The 5412-nt window shown below is 34.6% G+C and overlaps 1 pseudogene; it reads left to right on the forward strand.

Moving 5' to 3' along the window:
• The first annotated feature begins 616 nt into the window (after window positions 1–616).
• The window catches only part of LOC128241057 (uncharacterized), a 21212-nt pseudogene continuing 16416 nt past the window's right edge, over window positions 617–5412 (forward strand).

Consider the following 5412-nt stretch of genomic DNA (forward strand, 5'->3'; position numbering starts at 1 on the left):
ATAACATTATATATTAATTACTTCCCAATAAAAATCTAAAAGCTGTCGTTAATTATTTAGCTTTATCATTTCCTTTTGTTGTAAAACGAGACGTACAATCGTACGAAAAAATTCAGCTAAATTGTTCTTTTCGTTTTTAGTCCAATGCTCACATCTCCACCCGTGTTTCCCTGGAGTATGCGCATCGTCAAGTAGCTGTCAATGTATAGAAGGATGGCAAGGATCAAGATGTCTGACGTGTAATATGACATTTTATATAGTTTTGAATTTTATTATAGCTCCAATTGTTCAAAGAGCGAAATCTTTAAAGTTCGCTTTATGTTTCTTACAAGTACTGTTTCCTTTATATAACGGCGTATTTTGAGTCATTTTAACTTCTAATAGTGGCGCCTTAACATGATCTTAATCTATATTCAACAATTCACCACGTTTTCCTCATGCTGCTTAGTTGTGTAAGCTATGATTGAAGTTCATTTCATAGCAATTCTAAGAAACATTTTTTGCGGAGTGATAACAGTTTAGTGAAATGATATCATCTAACAACGTAATGTCATAGTACAATAAGCTGAAAATATTACCCATGTTTTACGTTGCTATAGTTACGAACGGAACGAACATGCCAAAAGTGCTTTCCTGCGATGTAACTTTGACAGATGACAGGAGAACCGATTTGAAGAATCTTTTCTACATGAAGTATGTTTGGTGGCTTTGTTAACTGTTTTACGTTATAGGTTTTACAGATATCTGAATTTCTCAATACTTATAGTTGACAGTTTAAAATGCAACATACGACTGCTGTTAATTACATGTATTTAAATGCAACTACAGTTTGCAAAAAGGGGAGCATTTCATTGATAATGCTTTAAATGATAGCAGAACTTGCCTCGTTCTAAACCTACATGTGGATTAGGAATTATTTGCTGAATTTATTGTATGTCAATCAAGTCATAAACGAAACAACGACTGCTGCCGTCAGCGATTTGGTGCATTATTTTATGTCTCGCATTTACCGAATGACATAAAGATAGGCTGGCTCGTTACGCGGCAAGGTATCAATACACGTACAGTATGAGTCGTAGCTTAGATCTACGCTTGCAGTAACCGCGCAGTAAAAAAACGAAACTTATAAGAAAGAGTTTTAAGCTTACTAGCCGAAGCCATCGTTGAAGTAGGGCAAATTTTCGTTCCTTCGAAGAAAAAGATCGTGCTTTGATTACTGATTTACGATTTATTCGTTAGCAGAAGTATGTTTCTGATCTAATTTTGAAATGCTTTAATGAAATGACAAGCACAATGATTATACTAAAATGCTAACTTAAACATTCCCTTCGTCTAGTATTAGTCAGTTGAAATGACAAGCACAATGATTATACTAAAATGCTAACTTAAACATTCCCTTCGTCTAGTATTAGTCAGTCCATTTAACTTTTGCATAAATAAAACTGAAAAAGGAAACCTTGTTAATTGCATAAATATATTGATATGTATTTAACTATGTAAAGCAATATTATGTTAGCTTTATTGAACAGTATACCGTGTGCTACAACCAATGCGCCGATCTGGAGTAACCAGGAGAACTTCAATTATGTCCATTTCGATCTCCAAGCCATATTTGAACCGATGTTTACGACATTTCCCTCGGAAAATTATGTTTCCAAATCAGGGTTTGGAATTGTTTCAAGCAACGTCCATATTGTTCATAGGAAAGTCAACAAGGACCAAAGTGGTAAGAAAACCATTTCTGATGTTACCAACAATCGATGAGCATACTTTGTAATACAAAGGATGTTTCAAAACAGCTATCGGTTCGGATACGTGTGCACTTCATAATAGACTTTTTTGCACTAAGCTTTAATCTCTTCTGTTACTCATCGATGGGATAAACTATAGATATTTCATATGATATCGTATGGTAAGTTATGATTTACCTTTTAGCAAGAAGAGGCCATTCAGCTGTCAACATTTGTTTAATTTCTTGTTTAAAACTAGTTTGTATGTGTTACAAAGCATGCTTTGAACATAGACAATGACCGATAGTCACATCCTGGAATTGGCTTTGTAGGAACCACAAACGTCATCAGAAGCTTGAAATCTTTTTTTAGTTTTATTACAAATGTTAATTGACAACATTATAAAGGGGAACAAGACCCCAATTAACAGCTTGTGCGGGATTCCATTTTCAAAAGCCATTGGAACATATTAAATGATCTAGTAGGAAAAAGTAATAAACAAGTACATTACAGACTAAAGACTTGTATCATATATTTTTACTCAGGCACCCCGTTGATAGTTTACAATCAGACGTTCAATTGTTCTCAAGTCTCAAACATGAACCCCTTGTTTGATTTGAACTGCACCCTTATACAAAGGGACTACATATACAGTATTGAACATGGAGGCAAGTAAGTATTATTCTGTAGAGCGTATGGCTGACTGTCGTTTAATTCGACTTTTGAGGGCTACGAGTAACTTACTATTTACAAACTAATAGAAATGCATTAATTCATATTAGCTCGTTGTTGATCGAAGGCCGTAAACATCCTTCTCAAAATTAAAATAAGAGTTTTAATAATTATTGTTTCATACGTGTTAACAATAACGTTTGATAAAAAAAACCTGTTACTTTTGTTTGTTTTCCGCAGCTTTACCGTGACGTTCTACGTCGGAAGTGGTGGGTTCCGGGAATTGTGGAACATAGACACAAATATATTTTACAGCACCAATGTGTATAATGGCAATACAGTGTCGGAAACAGTAGAGTTTAAATTTGACTTTGTAGCTCCAAAGCATTGTTCTGAAGAAAACTCTTCAAGAACGTGTATAAAAGGAGAAGAACCAATCGCCGTAGATGAAGATCTTACTAAGGTTACGCCAAATATATTTATGTGTTGCTTTCATAAGTTTTATCAAATGCCTAAATGTTTGTAAATGCTCTATACAGCGGCGTGTAAAAACAACTATGTATGTCTAGGTAAACGACATGGAGACGTCATTTTGCGTTAAACGTAACAAAGATCATTTATAAATGAACAATGATCAAGACAAAAGGAACACGAAACAAGTGCTACAAAACAGCACAGATAACACAACTATCAAAATGTCGCCATGCGTAGATACTTGATTATGTCTCAATGTATTGGTTACTTAAATAACTTAACGTTTTAAATCATATAAATCATATGAAAACATGTCACGAAAAGTGACCTCTTTGCATCCTTATATCATAGCAATGGTAAATACTTGAGTAGACAATTCATAAAAAATAAGCGCAGTTACACCCCCGGTTATTGTATTTCAAAACAATTTTGCTTTCAAGCAAAGCTTTCAGTTTTATTTAATTTCCATATGTTATAACTTTTATGTGTTTTAAATTTAGAATAATTCATTGAGTCATATTACAGAATCCAATTAGACCACGATGGTCGGGATGGTATGATGATCATTCTGGACTCCTTGAATACAGACTTGAGGCATTTCTCCTTGAGCCAAACATTCATGGCGACCTCATTGAACTCAATCCACTGTCTCCTGTTTTCAAATACACTTCAACGAAAACAATCAACGTAGCATTTCCAACCTTCACACCTAATATTTCGGGATGTTTTCGATCTTACTGACAGTCGCTGATATGGCTAACAATACGAAGATTGCAAGAGAACTTGTATTGTTTGACAACTCATCTGAAATAACAATAACAAAACCTGGTCTTCTTACGAAAATGCCAGACGCTGAAGATATTAAAGAGATGGTCGTTGGAGACGGGGGCTTATATATTGTCAGTGCTATAAAGGAGACTGGATTTATGTGGCAAACGTCTGAAAATGGTTCACAATCACGGATTGAAATCAACTGGGAAAATCACTTTGTAAATGAATTATACGACAAAGGAAAGTTGCTCAATAAAGTATTACCTTACCCAATACAATTCCTAGACTTGGAAGATGATGGAATTCTGAGAAGCAAGAAGTAAATTCATAAATGTTTACTAACTGACAATTTAGAAAAAAATAAAACAACTTGGAGTCAACCGAAGATAAGAAAATTTATAAAGCTTTTTTCAAAACAAAACCCAAAACAACAACAACCCTTCGATGATCACTTTCGTGCGTAGAAATGAAGTAGTATATTGCTTGAAACAACATAGTAGCTAGTTAGTAGCTAGTTCCCATTTATTAAGTTAGTTTATATCCTAAAATGCCATTGAGCAAATTTTCCAAAGAAAGAGAATACTGCTCCTTACCATTTAATGTAAAATAATAGTTTAATATGAAAATAAAGTTATTGTGTGTTTGTCCATGAAAGGTTATTTGATAGTTCACTATGGAAAAGGTTTTTTATTCGCCATGCACGCTCAAACGATACTAAAAGTACCCCTGTCCACTTTGAGACGTCGTGGGAATAGCACGTACCGGTGATTGTGATACATAAATTATAACATTACCTTGTGAAATTGGTTTCAGATTCGTTGCTATGGATGACGAGGATGGCGATAGATCAGTGAAGGCGATACCAAATAAACGTGGACTGGTCAAATTTGAGCTAAATCGTGTTTATACTGACGATAAACAGGTAATTCTCCACCCTGTTCTGTGCTTCGTCATTCTTTAATGTCTTCAGGAGTTACTATTATTACATATGATCGTCTGTACATCGTAGAATATACGGAGGCGAGGTATTGTTACAGTATTGTCGCCCGCATTCTTGCTGTTGTGGATAACCTTGGTTCAAACTAAACAAATGTTCAAATGTTCAAAATATTGACACTTGAGAAATATGTTGTAAGAGACAATCCAAGCTTGTACAAATAACGCCGGCTTTAATAATTGTTGAGTTATTCCCTTTTTTCGACTGCAGACATCATCTTTATTTGTGTTTCCACTATAAAGCGTATCAGTAGACTGACTAAAATGTTGTGGACCTGATTGTCGGTTTTCCTTGGCATAGGTAGCAAATTATTAACGAAAGTACTCTGCGAGAGTTTTGTCTTCACGATATCTTTAAGTGGTTATATTATGCTTTCGTACATATTTAATCCATTGGTTAATTCCTACAAAGTTAAATTGAATATAAACATTAAGTCATTATATTCAATTTATGACGCCAACTTACAAAGATACGAAAATGCTTTCGAAATCTTTATTAGGGGTCTTATTTTCATTTTGTGAAAACAAAATGTTACAGTTTGGCTCTGCCATGTGGACTTGTCTTAATTATTGATTTTAGTTCACACATTCATAAGAAGCCAATTTAGATTCCAGTATCAAAATGGGAGCCTATACCATTGGAGGAGAGCTATGTAATCTTAGAACATCTGACCGATGGGAGTCACGTTAGGGTTTGGTTACGAGCGACTGACATCATGAACAATACGGCTGTTGATTACACTGAAGTTCATGTTGACAACACACCACC

The sequence above is a fragment of the Mya arenaria genome, chromosome 7 (assembly GCF_026914265.1).
Source record: "Mya arenaria isolate MELC-2E11 chromosome 7, ASM2691426v1".
Lineage (NCBI taxonomy): Eukaryota > Metazoa > Mollusca > Bivalvia > Myida > Myidae > Mya > Mya arenaria.